The sequence below is a fragment of the Lissotriton helveticus genome, chromosome 9 (assembly GCF_964261635.1).
Source record: "Lissotriton helveticus chromosome 9, aLisHel1.1, whole genome shotgun sequence".
In the NCBI taxonomy this organism is placed as follows: Eukaryota; Metazoa; Chordata; class Amphibia; order Caudata; family Salamandridae; genus Lissotriton; species Lissotriton helveticus.
In genome coordinates this window covers 843,220,268-843,236,532 of record NC_136070.1, presented here as the reverse complement: position 1 = coordinate 843,236,532, position 16,265 = coordinate 843,220,268, and the positions used below count along the sequence as shown (strand labels likewise).

The 16,265-nt window shown below is 48.2% G+C and overlaps 1 pseudogene; it reads right to left on the bottom strand.

The window, feature by feature from the left end:
* Positions 1 to 222: 222 nt before the first annotated feature.
* Positions 223 to 738, bottom strand: LOC144783012 (syncollin pseudogene; annotated as a pseudogene).
* Between the last annotated feature and the right edge of the window lie 15,527 nt (positions 739 to 16,265).

The following is a 16,265-nucleotide window of genomic DNA, read 5'->3' as shown; positions in this document are numbered from 1 at the left end:
CTCAGAATGATAATTTAGTTAGTTTGCAGCCTCAAAAAGATACAAAAAATTAAATACAGGAGTTCAGTGTTTTATTTCCACCATCGATAAAAACGAATTTAAAACATCAATGAATAAAATGTATGTATACATTTAAGAAATAATATAAAATTACTTTATGAGCAACCGTGGTGATTGGCATTCATTTAAAACAATTAACAACTATTAGGTAGATATAATTTGAAAGACACAATCATCCAGCGTTTCATACTAAATGGAAAACAACGTCCATGTTGTCTAATTAAAGATGGCCGCTCTTAGTTGCAAGTGCAGTAGTAAGAGGAGATGGCATTGTTCCAGTTGCCAAAAAGGCCCTTTTTGATGTCTTTCAGCTGGTAGACGATTCCAGAGGAGAATTTCCGATTGTCTCCCGACTTTGGGAAGGTGCTCCACACCCTGAGTTCACATCGGGTGCCCACCACCATGGAGGAGATCTTGTTGTTCCAGAAGAGTGGCATGAAGGGAACGTCGTCGCCGTTCATTGCGTCCAGGTACTTGCCCCCACACGACTTGTCAAAGATGTAGTGGCTGTCTTCAAACAGTCGGGCGCAGATCCTGTTCCCACTTTCATCCTTCAGCTCGTTTGGCGCAGGGCACTGGGCGGCCAGGGCACCGATGAAGATCTGGAGAACCAACAGCTCCAGTCGAAGCCTCATCTTGAACTTCAGAGACAAAGGCGTGCAGAACACTTCGGTGATCACTCAGAGTCTCTGACAATGCGGTTTTATGTGACACGTAGGCCTGGGTTTATATACAGCTAGAAGGATTTTTGTTCACCAATCATGACACGGGTTGATAAAAAAAAGCACGAAAATCAATATCTTTTACCTTGACGCCTCTGAGGTGTAATTGAAATTATATTCAAATATGGGAACCACAAACCTGCAGCCGAGCTGTAGAATAAACAAACTGAAATAATCTGTAGGAAGCCGGGAAGTCACCACCTCTCCTGCTAGAATGTTCAAGGATACATAGAAGCAAACTTGTAGTTCTGTCCTCCCACCCACTGCCTTTTTTTTATGCTGAAGTCAACCCTCTCTGGAAAAAGTTGTGGCTTTTTATGTTTTATTGGGTCTCTTTTTGGTAAGATGTAGGTCTGAGTAATTTGTTACCCCAAGAGCCCTTTAAACATAAATGTAAATATAAATGGGATTTGATGAGTAAATGTTCTGTTTTTAAAGAATTGTTCAAACAAGTCGTGTAATTTTGAACAAGATTTACATGTTCTGTTGAAGTAAAGAAAGCGAACCCTGAACACACACAACCTCTGGCATCTTCCATCATTGTTATCTGACCTTGTTTGTGTCATGGGAGTGGGGTAATCAATTGAGTTGCACATGAGAGCGAACGAAAGGCAGTTTGTTCCAGAAACAACAGCCTAGTCGCAGCTACAAATATTTAAATCTTTAATATTCAAACGGGACTCCATACCTAGCAAACAACTTTCACATCAAATCCCGGGACATTTCGATGAACCAGCGCAATGGTTCATTCTGGTGACGAGGCTTCTGAGGTCAGAGCAAGCCTTATCCCATCGTTTTATTGGAGCAAATGCCCGCAGAAACTGGCAGTCAAGCACTGCTTGCCCAGTAGGCCGTTAAAGCAGCTTGTGGCCCCTTAGTGATGCTCCCAAATAAAAAATGAATTCTCTAAACTCAGATTTCATTTGAATCAAACAAATAGCCCAAAAGCAAGGCTGCCAGTTACTCTCTCACATTCACCACCCAACAGCAAACCCAACATGGCTTATGGCCTCTGGGCTCGACAGCCTCTGCTGCTGCACGAGGAGGAGCCTAGTAGAACCCCATAGGACTCAGTGACACCTCCAAAGGCCGTGGTAAATCTAAAAGAGCACAATCTTAGAATTCTAAGCTGAAACATTGCAGGCCTAGGAAACAAACAGGAAAACAATTAGACTAATGTTATTAAAAAGCAAAATATTTGTTGTTTTCAGGAAAAATGGGCAACGGAGGCTCAACGACCTTGATGGTGCCATATTGTACACCACCCCAGTCTCAAAGCAGACAAAAGGAAGACAAAAGGAAGACCGAAAGGCCAAGACCAATCTCTCACTTAATGCAGTGTTTGCCCTCGCTAGAACAGGTTACAATGGCCATCACGTGAAGCTAAGCAAGCCACATTGGGTATTGGACATTTTGAGTATATCTCCTGCTAGGACCCCCTACAAATATTTAGTTCCCTTCAGTTTCTGCTTAATAACATATGACACTAACACAAAACAATTCCTCGAGACTCAACGGGCAGAATAGAACCACTCAACATCCCCAAAAGAGCCAGTTTGCTCTGTGTACCGAAGTTCAGGAAATCCAGGCAAGGTGGCAGGACCTTCACGGTTCCTGCAGCCAAGCTCTGGAATGCACTTCTCCCCTCTTTAAGATACATGTCTGGCCTATTGAAGTTTAGGGGGGCATTGAAAACGTGCTGTTTCCCAAGTAACTGGAATTCAGCCGCCTATTCCTGAAGCTATGTCTCTACATGTATTTCTCTATGGATATCTTTCCATTTCCTTTTCTCCATCTTCCACAGCTGTTATGACCAGTGCCAAGATGCCAGTCGGTGACAGTGCGCTTTATAAACTCAAAAATAAATAAATAAAAATAAATTAACAGCACCATCCTAATTTGTGGCGAACAAACTGCAACTTGCACCAGATGCTACTTGAACAGTCTCTACTGGAACAAGATTCTGCTGGGGCATCTTACCACCACGCTACTACAGTTGCATCGCAAGAAAGTGGAAATATTGAGCACTTTGTTAATATCTGCACCACAACATCCCTTAAATGGTCGCATACCATTACACTTTCCGGCGCAAAGCACCTTTAGGAAGAAAATTGTGAAAGCACAATCAGTTGTATCATATTGAACATGGAGGCCTGGCACTTGGTCTCTGACATGTTAGTGGTGCCCAGAATGGAGTGTGACCATTGCCTTCTTTTACTGCTACTATCCCTGCCACAAGCAGGTCAGACTTTGAAACGAAGAAGCGGTTCCCTCCCACTCTGCAACTTCATCCTTAATTCCAGTAGGAAAAACATACTCTGGAGATTCAAGTTGTGAAAAACTCAAAATCCACCAGCACTTAAACAATGGGAGCACTTTTCTTTATCCTTATTAATCATTACAAGCTCTCAAGGGGACTTCATGATTGGTAATATTGAGCACATCCTGGCTGTAAACGGCAACTTATGGCGCAATGCAATTTATGGCAACAAAAATGCATCAAAACTCTAATACCTTGCATAGTTTGATGAAGATTGCTAAAAGCCAAAGATGCCAAAAAGTGCCTCTTGCAACTAAAAAAGAACTATAAGTGCATAATCAAGTAAAAAGCCCTTTAGGCCTCAGTCAACAAGAAGCACACCAACAAGTTCTGGCAATTAGTAAGCAAGGGTCCACCAAAAAAACTATACTTGAATGTGGGTGCGGAGGCATGGATCTGCCATTTCTCCAGCTTGTACCAGCCATCTCTGTGCCTGATTCATCAGAGTCGGTACCATCCAATTTTGATGAGGTTAACCCGACCAGGGACAATCGACCCACCAACATTTCCCCATTGCTTACAAATGGGGCTAGGCCTTCTGAGTCAGGACTACAAGAATTTGATAAGCATGAGCCAGAAGCAATGATAAAGTACTCACAGATGTGTACCAGAATACCCATCCAGTGCTGCCCCTTCTCAACAGCTGTATTCAATTCTGTCTGGCTCCATAAGGAAGTACTGCCTTCATGGAGGACTGCCCTCATCATTCCCCTTCACAAGAAAGGGTCAAGAAGTGACTAGACCAATTACCTCCTAAACTCCCTTTTAGACGGAGTGGGCAAAGTCTTCGGCAAGTCGCTACTCTCATAGCTGAAAATGCGGATGGGCGCGGGGCAGATCATTATGCACCTTCTGTAAGAGGCAAAGCACGATTGACCAAGTTATGCGGGTTGATTTTATATGTTGTAAATATGTCCTGTTAAGAAACACATCATTATACATGGGCTTTATTGACCTAAAAGCTGCTTTCGACCGGGTGGACAGACCAAGCCTTTAGAAGAAACTTAAGAAACATGGTCGAACTGACAAATTATGAAACAACATGGTCAAATTACACAGTGACAGAACAGTAAGAGTAATACATGGTCCCAAAGGGGAATGCACAAAGGCCTTTAGAATCAGGACAGGAATCAGACAAAGTGCATTCTGGCAACCACGCTATTCAACTTATATCTAAATTATGTGGATAAAATTCTCACTGCCCTCAACCTAGATTTGCCCATGTAGGAGAAGTCCCAATACCGAGGCTCCTATTTGCAGATGATACAGTACTGCTGGCTCATACTGAAATTGCCATGCACTGCATTCGCAAAGGCTTTGCGTCATTCTGTGAACACAAAAAACTGATGATCAACTCGTAAAAAGAAACTTCATGATACTCAGGTCGAGGTGAAAAATAACATCTTCATTTAAAACGTATGGAAAAGCAACTAAGAGGGCTCACTCATATGACTACTTGTAAATATGCAGACACAAAACTTAATAAGGATAAACATGTTGCAAAAAGCAAACGCTACATTAAGGGGCACATTACGAGGCGGAAGCCACCGCCGGCCCGGAGGATGCGGGAAAACCGCTGGGGAGGCACAAAAGACCCACCGCCAAATTAGGATGGCGGTGGGTCTCAAAATCGGTCCGCAGCTTTTCCGCCGCGGTCGCCTTCCGACCGCGGCGGAAAAGCTCTAACATGGCTGGATTAGGATGGCGGAAAACAGATGCTTTTCCGCGGCGGATTCTCCGCCGTGGAAAGGCATACGGTGATTTCTTTGGGGGCCCATTGCGGCCCCCAGGGTGATTGGGGGGGTGGGGGTGCACATGGGGGGTACCTATGGTACCCCCCTGAATTTGCGTGCACGAAGCGGCAGGCACCGCGCGGTGCCTGCCGCTTTGTGCATGCAAATGCTAAGCATGCATATTTAACCTTGCGGCGGGTGCTGCTTCAAGCAGCACCCGCCGCAATGTTAAATATTGAGGATGTGACCGCCAGGGTGGCGGTCACATCCTAATTGCACTGGAGGGACCGCCGCTGCCCCTGCGGACGGTCCCTCCTCCTCTAGGGTGGCGGACGGACGCAGGTCCGTCCGCCATCCTAATGAGCCCCATAGTTAGCTTGCTGGAGCTGTCATACACTTTTCGAGCAACTATGGTGAAAGAATTGTTGGGCTAGATATCACTGCTTATAAAATGAAAAATAATACTGCAAGTTTATAAGAAGCTGAGATACAGGGCTAGAAAAGCTCTTCAACTTTACAAGTTACTGAAAAAAACTTTCTGCAGCTTTCTGGGGCTAACCCGATTTGTGAGATTTCTCTCCGGCTTCCCGCCTCTCTTCCAAAGAAAAAGTCGAAAAACTGTACTGGTCTTGGCTTGACCAGAACATGGCCAATAACACTAACAGGTGTTCAATGACTACTGATTTTATCATGTTCAACATTGCAGTACCCTTTGAACCCTATTTAGATTTTATTACAGACCCCACTGACAGGAAGCTCTACATTGAGTTTAGGTTTGGAACTCTGTCCCTTAACACATATATGGCTAAATGGTCACAAACTGCAGCATCACCCCTAATATGCCCAGCTTGCAAAGTTTCTAATGAATCTACTGCACATGTCCTATTTACCTGCCCTATTTATATTCGCCCAAAGCTGTCCTGGCTAAAACCAGTCTGCTCTCAGATTTACACTGAGACATTTTGAAGTCTTAAGATCAGACCATATGCCATTGCTTGCCTGTGCAGTAGCTAAATTCCTAGGAAGGGTGTGGTAACTAAGACGAAATGCTATAGTATCACATCTTCAACACCTAGAGTTTATGTCGCCATTAAAAGTTCCTAAGAAAGGAACTGTCACCACCCATTGTGTTTCATATGCAAATCTACACAAGGCGGGAACACTTTCATTGTACAAAGCAGACCTGTATGAGGTTTTTGAAGAATGAGTGTTTTGAGAAAGTCATCCTTTTGCCGTGATCACATGGTGCTGGTAGTAACTGACTCCAACTTCGAACTATGCTCTGCTTACCAGGCCCAGGGCCAGTGCTCTGATTATAAGGATATGCAAATTAGGTGCAATTATATTTGTTACTGACAGCCTAGCTGTAAGTCTCTAGTATATAAAAGGGCATTTAGGTTTAGAGGCCCAGTAGACTTAATGCACTTAACTGTGCACTACTGTGGTGCCTGCTGTCATTTTATAGGTGGGTTAGTATATGTATTCAAAGGAAACCCAAAGATCGTAAGGGACCAAGGGTACTTGAGTAATTCTAGAGACAACGGCATGTCTCTAGAATTACTTAAATATGAAATTTTAAAGATAGCACAGCCTTTCAGGCTACCTTTACCGTACATTTATATGTAAATTCAACTATCGATTTAAAGGTACATCCAAAGTCTCAAACTACCTTATTTTTACATATAAGGCACCCCAAAGGTCTCCCCTAGGTGCCCCAGCAGTAGGGTTCATTGTAACTATAAGCAGGCATGGGGGGCGGAGCTTGCCGGCGTCGATGGCGGACGCCTGATTCCAGAGCTCCGCGCCATCGCCTGAAAAATCCTTAAAATATCCTCATTTTACGGACTACGGGGGCTGAAAATCACGTCCCCACCTAGCTTGACACCTCCGGTACCCCTGCAGGGCGGACTTCCCCGTGCTCCGCTCCTGTGACGTCCGTGCCGAGCGCTGAAGAGCGGTGGCGGCTAGGCCCTGAAGCCGCAGGCCTCGAGTGTGCGCGGGCCGCCTTGCGTCACCCGACGTGCGGCACCGCGGTCCGGTCTATGCCTGCCGGCTGAATCGGCCCCGAGGAACGGCCTGGAGGTCTTGGGTGGGGCTCGTGGAGAGGAGCGGAGATAAGCCCCTTCAACTTACCACGCTTCAGGGACACGGTGTGGCTGTGAAACGGCGCTAGTATTGGGGGTGAGTGGTACACCTGTCTGGCTTCTGCGTGAGACGCTCCCCTCTACTGGTGCCCCCCCCTGGAGTGCAAGAAGCAACCGAACTTCACCTGATTTGGGCCCCCTGTGCCTCGGACCTGGCTCCCCATGGAAAGCGGCGGCCCCTGAAAGCTGGCCCTCGGTGCAATTACGTGGGGGACGGAGAGTGGCCGGAAGTGCCCTTGCGAGGGGGTATACCCAGGCCACTGCAGCACTATTACTTGCCAGACTAGGTGGGGGCTCCACCGCCCTTGCTCGGGGGTGGCAAGGCGACTTCCGGGGAGCAGCGGACGGCGAGGGGCAGCTTTCCTGGCGCACTGCAGGGGGCCCGCGACACACTCGCGACTGGCGCTCACAGTGGGAGAATACTGGTGAGGCATGCTGCGGGCGTCGCCGCTTCTGCTACCTCCTGCCTGGCGCCTATCATCGAAGGTGGTGGCTTCTCCCTGCCCTGCAGTGGCAACACACACCGTGATGGGTAAAGGCGATAAATCGCAAAGCAAGCTTCCCTTTGAGAGCCGTCGCACCAAGCCCTCTGACGCCCCGGACACGGATGACGCGGCCATGTCTAAGAGCACCGACAGCAATATCTACGCTGACATAAAGGGTCTGCTGATCACCATGGAGAAGGCCCTTCAAGACAGTATAACATCCATTGGCACCAAGATCGACGCGCTCACCTACCGGATGGACCGCATGGCGGAGCGCGTAGACAAACACGCAGAGCGCCTGGACATGTCCGAACGGCGCTTGACTGAGGTGGAGGAGGCTCAAACGGAATTGGACAAGGACCGTCAGCAGATTGGACAGCTTCTTCAGGTGATACAGGACAAGTCGGAGGACTTGGAAGCCCGCTCACGTCGCTCTAACATACGGATCACTGGAATTGCGGAGACGACTCAAACTGGAAAAATGGAATTATTCATTGAAAAACTTCTTCTCTTGCTACTTGGAGATGACGTCTTCTCGCCAATGTTTATTGTGGAGAGAGCACACCGCACATTGGGACCTCAGCCCCGCCCGGGGTTTCCCCAAGGCCCATTATAGCGAAGCTCCTGAACTACAGGGATCGCGACACGGCCCTTCGGATTGCCCGAGAAAAGAAGACTTTGCAATACGAGGGTTCAGCAATTTCCATATATCCGGACTTTACAGCTAAGGTTCAGGAGGAGCGTAAGCGTTTTGCCCTATGCAAAAAACAGCTGAGAGATCTGGGGCTGGACTACGCCATGCTGTACCCAGCAAAGCTGAGAATTAACAGGCAGGGCCATTCCCACTTCTTTACGGACCCTAAAGACCTCCAAAAAACTCTTAAGGCGTGGACTAAGGACCATAGAAGAGACCTCGGCACTCATGCAGAAGATGGGAGCAATAACAGCCACCTGGACGACCAGGAGGTTGGTATGCTGATCAAGACTCGAAACAAGACACACCCTATGATATGCCGCCGCTTCTTGGCAACGCTTCCTGACCCTGCTGAGACTCAACTTACCGCCCTAGTTCGGGGGTGGCTACTGGCCCCCCTGGATCGGCGTAGGGCCACGACCTCCTTGATTTGTTGGTGAGATCATTCCAAACTATTTGGGTGTGTTATGCTGGTTTAAAACAATATTGGACTGTTTGTACTGACTACGCACTCTGAGAGGGAGGCGGGAGTAGACTGTGTTTTTTTTTTTCTTTCCTTTTTCTTTCCTTTTTTCCATATTTGAAAAATATTGGAGTCTGCAGGAGTGAGAGGCCTAATATCTAAGGGGTTTGGTATGATATGGTAATACTGTAGCCCGTTACGTAAGACACGCAAGGCGATGGTGCTAGGGGCGGTCCCAAAGTCGTAACCTCCTTGAGTTACTGACTCCACCTCTGCCAACCTCGGCCCCAGCGCTGTGTGCATTCTTTGCTCCCTTTGGAGCCCTTTGTTGTTCATAGGGGAGTTTTTCTGGCGAAGGGGGCTAACATGTTAGGCCAAGTTGGGGTTGGTCAACTGTGGGTGGGGGGTGGGGGGGGGGTCCGGGCCGGGTTGGTCTAGTTGCTCAAGGTAAATTTTACTCATCTCCCACTTGTACGGGACACATGTGGCGCATGCCTGCACCGCCAATCACTGTGGAACACAAGACCAGCATTAATGGTGATGTCGGCTGATAGCGCGGCCCACACGCCTATGCCCAAACTTACGATACTTACTTGGAATGTGCGAGGTCTCAATGACCACAGAAAGGTCAGGAAGGTGCTAAGTTACTTGCAGCGCCAACATATTGATATTGCGCTAATCCAGGAGACTCCCCTCCCAGATAACAGCGGGATGCTAAAATGTAGGGGCCTGGAGGGAAATACAGCCACTGCGGGTTTCACAACACACGCCAGGGGAGTGATGACTTGGATCAATCCAAAATCCGCACTAACGCAGAACATACTGGAGGCAGACCCTGAGGGTAGATATGTAATATCCAGGTGCACGGCTCTTGGACGGTCTCTTGTAATCATTAACACCTATGGTCCCAACTTTGACTCCCCGGAGTTTTATCGGGCAGTCGAAGCCAAGGCCCGCCAATATGACCCGAATTCACTACTCTGGGCGGGGGACATGAATCTCACCCTTGACCCGGCCCTGGATAGGTCATCGGGACCACACCGTAGACCGGCGGCGACTGCAATAGAGTTGCAGAGGGCTATGACCTGCCTGGGCCTCGAGGATGTATGGCGGTCCAGACACCCGCAACAGGGAGGTTACACTCATTACTCGGCCTACCACGATATACACACCAGAATAGACTACATGCTGGTTCCCTCATGCAGTTTGGGTGCGGTTAGAGATTGTAGGGTGCTCCCTAGGACGCTGTCGGACCACTCTCCTGTACTCATAGAACTACTGACACCTGGCAGATCCATCCCCCTTTTACTTGGCGGTTCCGGCCATACTCGTTGCTTGACCCGGTATTTAGAGGGGAACTGTCGGAAGCCATTGATACTTTCTCCGAGACTAATTTAGGCTCGGTAGAGAGCTTTCAAATGGTCTGGGAAACTTTTAAAGTATATATACGGGGTGTGGCCATGTCAAAGCACTCTGGGATACTTAAATCTATCAGGCAGAGATTGGCTGAGCTGGAGAAACAGCTGGGGGAAATGGAGAAGAGGCAAAGGGAACAAGCAGATGGGACGGTGATGGCTGACATCAATAGGTTACTGTCTGAGTATCACGAGGAAGCGGATAGGGAAATCAAACACATGGGGAAGTACGCCACTGCCAGAATCTATGGAGAGCGAGACCGACCTGGTGCCTTGCTAGCCAGGATTATTGGAGGTCCTAGAAAACGACACTCTATTATTGAAATAAAATCGCCCAATGGAACCCTCCTTTCTGATCCCGCCGAAGTGGCGGGCGCCTTTAAATATTACTATTCTGAATTATACACCTCTCGGGGTGGAAACCTCGATGATGACATCGAGGACTACCTTGGCCATATAGATATCCCAGTGCTATCGAACTCTGATAGAGAATTCCTCATGCAGCCGATAGAAAAGGATGAGATCTCGGATGCTCTGGCTGCTATGAAATCGGGAAGCGCCCCTGGCATAGACGCCTTACTGCTGCCTTCTATAAAGCCTTTAAGGACCAGCTCATCCCGCACCTGTCGGCCCTCTTCGATGACATCTGCGTGGAAGGCAGTATGCCCGACTCCCTGAGGGAAGCGCTCCTTATCACAATACTGAAGCCGGGCAAGCCCAGGGAGGACTGTGGCTCCTACAGGCCCCTCTCCTTGCTAAATGTTGACACGAAACTGTTTGCCAAGGTTTTGGCTACTCGGCTGGCCTTACTGGCGCCTGCCCTGGTCGCTCCTGAGCAGGCAGGGTTTATTCCGAACAGAAACCTGACATACAACATTAGGACTGTCCTGGGGGTGTTACAGCACGTTCGACAGGACAGGAGGGCGTTGACAGTCTTCCTGGACATGGAGAAGGCCTTCGACTCTGTTGAATGGTCGTTCATGGGTAAGGTTTTGACGAGGATGGGCTTGGGCCAGCCTTTCCTACAAATGTTAGGTGCGCTGTACTCCTGTCCGCGAGCTAGGCTCCGATTGAATGACCTAGTTACTGACTCGTTCCCTGTCACCCGGGGCACTAGGCAGGGATGCCCAATTTCACCATTGTTATATGCCCTTGGAGCTGAACCCTTGGCCTGCGCCCTGCGGGAGTATCATGGTGCTAGGGGCGTGTGTTTTCCCACCTACCAGATAGTGATGTCTATGTATGCGGACGATACATTGCTCTATGTCCGCGACCCGGACACTGACTTGTCGCCTGTTCTCAGGGAGGTGGTCCGCTACGGCGCCTTATCTGGCTTAAGGGTCAACTGGTCAAAATCACTAGCATTTCCCTTGACCCCCAGTACACAACTGACCACCATGGAATACCCGCTTCAATGGACCACTGACACGATTAGGTATTTGGGGGTTTAACTGCACATAGACCCGGAGACCATGTTTAGGGCTAATTATGGCACAGCATTTAGCAAACTTGAGGACGACGTGGAGGTATGGTGTAAACTCCCCCTTTCCCTGCTGGGACGGATTGCCATTATGAAGATGGTGGTACTCCCGAGATTCCTTTTTTTGTTTTCCACTATTCCAATGGTGCTCCTGAGAGTGTTCTTCCAGAGGCTGCAACAATTATTGACGAAGCTCGCCTGGGCGGGAGGCCAACCCCGTGCTAAATGGTCACTTCTCACTTTACCCTACTCCATGGGGGGTCTGGGCGCTGCTAACCTCGAAATGTACTACAGGGTGGCGCAGGCTACACATCTACACACTTGGGTTCATGGGAACCGGGATATACCACATGTTAAGTTAGAAACCTTGTTCGCCAGGCCCCTCACACTCCCTCACACGGTCTTTGAACCTACAGATCGCAGGACTGGAATACTTGACTCCCTGACCTCCACTAATCATGCCTGGTCCAGGCTCTTACACATCCAAGGTGGTGCTTAATTGTATTCCCTATCATGCCTATTGGCTGGGTGCGGTGGTTGCCCCCACTCCGAGAGAAAGGGGTGGTAACTGCCATGCTAAACCTTAACATTACGACAGCAGGGGCTCTTTTTCTGGAAGGTACTGTCAGGACCTGGGACCAGGTGATCACTGATTTGGAATCCCCGACTCCACTATCGAAATTCCAGTTCTACAGAGTCCGACATGCGCTCTCTGAGCTTCTCGGAGGAGACATGGCGGAACCGCCTGAGGTGCACGAGCTCACGCATGTTATTAAGGCCACCTCTCTCCAGAAACTGCAATCCCACCTGTACTCACTTTCACAAACGCATAGAGAAAACACATACACTAAGTCACGGCTTGCATGGCAGTCGGATTTGCATTTAGTGATTGATGATGATATGTGGAAATACTGTTGCACGGCCACTAAGATGCTCTCATTGAATGGCCGACATCGGCTAATACACTTTAAATTTATAAACAGAATATATTATACACCTGACAGGCTTTACAGATACGGCCTGAGGGCCTCAGCGGAATGTGATAGGTGCCGAGCCCCTGATGCAGGGTTTCTGCACCTGGCTTGGCAGTGCCCCGGGGTGTGTGCTTTCTGGAATAAGATCTTTCTTGAAATTAGCGCTGCGGTAGACTCGGACATAGCTCCGGACCCGGGGATGGCCCTGTTGGGATACACAAAACAACTGCCGGTGTCTGTGCGTAGACTAGTGGGCATGGGACTGTTAATAGCGAGTAAGGTAGTGGCGTGCTCCTGGATGAGAGGACCTGCTCCTACCCTAGCGAGATGGGCGCGTGAGATGGTATACTGCTGTACGCAATCTGAAAATTACTGCGAACTACTTCCCCCTACAAGCAGGCCTAAGAACTACTGGGGTCTCTACCAAATGTATCTAGCACACAAAGGGGAGGGGGCTGCGGCAGCTGGGATTCAGGAGGGCTAGATATGGCTAGAACTTTGGATGCTGACCTTGGGTCGCTCAGTGGTTTGCGGCCCTGCCTTTGGAACGCGGTGTGGGCTGGTGATGTTTTCGACAATTTTATGTTGCATTTGATGTACAAGCTGAGATGTGGGATTTATGCGCCGCCTGCCCTACTTTTTGGGTTGTTGGCTAAATGGCTGTGTACCACCTATCTTGTAGTAGGATTAACGATGATGGTTACGTGGATATGCTTTTACCTTGAGGGGTCGGAGGGGGGCTTTTTGATGTTTACCTCTGGGGCTAGAGCTTGTTGCCTTTCTGAAACTTGCGAAATAAATCAATAAAAATTTTTTTTTTTAAAAACTATAAGCAGGCACATTATAATAGATGTTTTATATGCCCTTGTGAGGGCAAAACTGCCAATTCAGTTTTCCCCATTGTATTGAATAGCTCCATAGGCTAACATTAAGATATTTTATTTAAGTATAAATATTGACACATGCACCTAAAATATACTTCTATCTAATTAATAGTTCAGATAAATCCAACAACTTGCAACTGTTTGATTTATATTACCTGTTACAGAAAAGTGGTTATTAAACTTTCATTTCTGTGAGCCAAAATCCAGCTTTCAAGCTGCCCTCTCCTGATTAGCTAGCCTTTCCCAGGCTGAGCCAGATCTGCTTGATGATGTGTGAAGTGTCCTGTCAGAGTAGACAGAGTACTGTGGGTGGGGATCTTTAGCTGCAGCAGCCAAAAGGCAGGAAGAGCGTGGGGGAGCCAAACTGGTATTCAAAGAGAGAATGACAGTTTGGGACAGGCACAGGCTGACCCCACATCCTGCACCCCCAGCAACACAGGTGCCTCAGTAAATAGATTAGTCAGGGGGTTGGAAGGAGTGAGTTAGTGAAACGTAGACACAAGCGGGCTGGCTTAGCCAGATCTAACTCCAAAGGAGAAAATTACTCTGTGTTGAATTTTGAGAGGATGGTGATTTCTGGGACAAGAATATACCACACTTTGGAGGAAGTGGTCATACACCTGGGTGCCACCCTGCATCCCACTGGTCACAGGTGCCCCCTGCTTGACACCCAGAAACTGTGAATAAGTATGGGGGGTCCATAGCTCCTCATATCTGCTGCCTTAAACTACAAGGACTAGCAGGACTACCCTGCTGGAGTCTGGATCTGCACCCAAAGGACTGCACTTCCTTCAAGAAGGATTATGAAGTGAACTTCCTGCAAGTTATAGGTTAACTGAGCCCACCTGCATCATATGCGCCAAGAGTCCCCATCCTTGAGTGCGCGCAGTAGACTTTTAAGAATTTGGCCAGGTGCATTGTGAGAATTGTAGTCTAGACACCCAAGGACCATTTAGGAGATTCCAGACCCTTGGATTTGTGTTTTGGACACTTTGAACCCTCAAGAGGAACTTCAGGAAGAAGTTCCAGAAGTTTGTGAACTTTGTTTCAAAAAGCTTCATAATGTGACTGTCAACATCAAGAGTCAAGCTGGCTACCCTCAACCGCGACCCGGCCTAGATTTCAGGTTCTCCCGCTGAAAACTCTGGAGCTCCAGACTTCCAGAATTTGATTGAGGCCAAACGAAGAAGCAATGCAAAGACATTGCATCAAAATCAGCCTGCTGGAGGGGATATTTACAACAAGGGGTGGTGAGGGACAGAGTCTCTGAATTAAGCAGAATACTCTCACCCAGTCAAGAGATCAGGGCTAGATCCAACACCGTTTTTTAGCTCACTGCACCATCCCAGTTTCAGAACCTGGCTGTATGCAAATTAGTCTGTTCCTGTCCCAGTGCATGATGGGAACAGGGCAAACCAAACTACAAAAGCCAATTCTTACACTGGGAAGGAAACAAGCTTCCGGGGACCGGTTTCTGGCATTACAGCCGTCTTCGGCCCGGCTTGCTTGAATCCTGATGGTGCAATGAGCAAGGGACTCATGTCTGAGGGATGTATGACGTTACAACGCATACTTTTACTCCGCATACCATTACAACGCGGTATTTACAACGAATACCGTTACAACGCATAGCGCTTAGAGGTGCTGGATAGTGGTAAGTATAATTTTCTATTCCAACTCCAGTCCCCGTGGACACTAGGGAAGGTGTTGGATAGAAAATTAAACTTATTCCCTATCCTAGAGCGCCCCCCAGCGCAATGCGTTGTAATAGTATGCGGAGTAATGGTCGCGTTGTAGTGGTAGTGCGGAGTAAAAAATGCGTTGTAACAGGTGTATACCATGTCTGAGTATACCCTTCCACGCTTAGGGTGGACAAAAATATTTACAACAAGGGGTGGTGAGGGACAGAGTCTCTGAATTAAGCAGAATACTCTCACCCAGTCAAGAGATCAGGGCTAGATCCAACACCGTTTTTTAGCTCACTGCACCATCCCAGTTTCAGAACCTGGCTGTATGCAAATTAGTCTGTTCCTGTCCCAGTGCATGATGGGAACAGGGCAAACCAAACTACAAAAGCCAATTCTTACACTGGGAAGGAAACAAGCTTCCGGGGACCGGTTTCTGGCATTACAGCCGTCTTCGGCCCGGCTTGCTTGAATCCTGATGGTGCAATGAGCAAGGGACTCATGTCTGAGTATACCCTTCCACGCTTAGGGTGGACAAAAATATTTACAACAAGGGGTGGTGAGGGACAGAGTCTCTGAATTAAGCAGAATACTCTCACCCAGTCAAGAGATCAGGGCTAGATCCAACACCGTTTTTTAGCTCACTGCACCATCCCAGTTTCAGAACCTGGCTGTATGCAAATTAGTCTGTTCCTGTCCCAGTGCATGATGGGAACAGGGCAAACCAAACTACAAAAGCCAATTCTTACACTGGGAAGGAAACAAGCTTCCGGGGACCGGTTTCTGGCATTACAGCCGTCTTCGGCCCGGCTTGCTTGAATCCTGATGGTGCAATGAGCAAGGTACTCATGTCTGAGTATACCCTTCCACGCTTAGGGTGGACAAAAATATTTACAACAAGGGGTGGTGAGGGACAGAGTCTCTGAATTAAGCAGAATACTCTCACCCAGTCAAGAGATCAGGGCTAGATCCAACACCGTTTTTTAGCTCACTGCACCATCCCAGTTTCAGAACCTGGCTGTATGCAAATTAGTCTGTTCCTGTCCCAGTGCATGATGGGAACAGGGCAAACCAAACTACAAAAGCCAATTCTTACACTGGGAAGGAAACAAGCTTCCGGGGACCGGTTTCTAGCATTACAGCCGTCTTCGGCCCGGCTTGCTTGAATCCTGATGGTGCAATGAGCAAGGGACTCATGTCTGAGTA